A 497-nucleotide genomic window follows, 5' to 3' on the forward strand; every position below is an offset into this window, starting at 1 on the left:
GAACGTTAGTTAAGTGTTAATTCAATCAAAACTAATATCTTTGCTCAGTTCAGATTAACGCACATGTGACAAGGAAATGTGCCTTGTTTATGGAAAGACCAAAGATTCAATAAGCGTACTATATGACAATCGACAACCCACATTTCCCACTATCGACATATTCCACAGGAAATTCCGCTGGGATACATACCTCTCCGTCACCAAACAAAATTCGCTAAGGCATTACGAAGTATCAACCTTGCGTAGAAACAATGTCACTATGCGCTCTTGTGAAATAGACTGTCTTTTAAAAAAGGTATCTTATTGGTTATTTTTCTCGCCTCGAAATTGCAGGAGACTCTACGTGACCCGATATATTGTGAGTGCGTTATTGCTTGCTCGTGCTTATGTTAATAGTACTTTGGATTCCCGTCAGTTCGGGTTCAGAGGTCTCTGTGATTCAGTGTCGCGGATCAAGGACGATACTTATCAATGGGCTTCACAGTAGACTGCGCTGG

The sequence above is a fragment of the Penaeus monodon genome, chromosome 28 (assembly GCF_015228065.2).
Source record: "Penaeus monodon isolate SGIC_2016 chromosome 28, NSTDA_Pmon_1, whole genome shotgun sequence".
In the NCBI taxonomy this organism is placed as follows: domain Eukaryota; kingdom Metazoa; phylum Arthropoda; class Malacostraca; order Decapoda; family Penaeidae; genus Penaeus; species Penaeus monodon.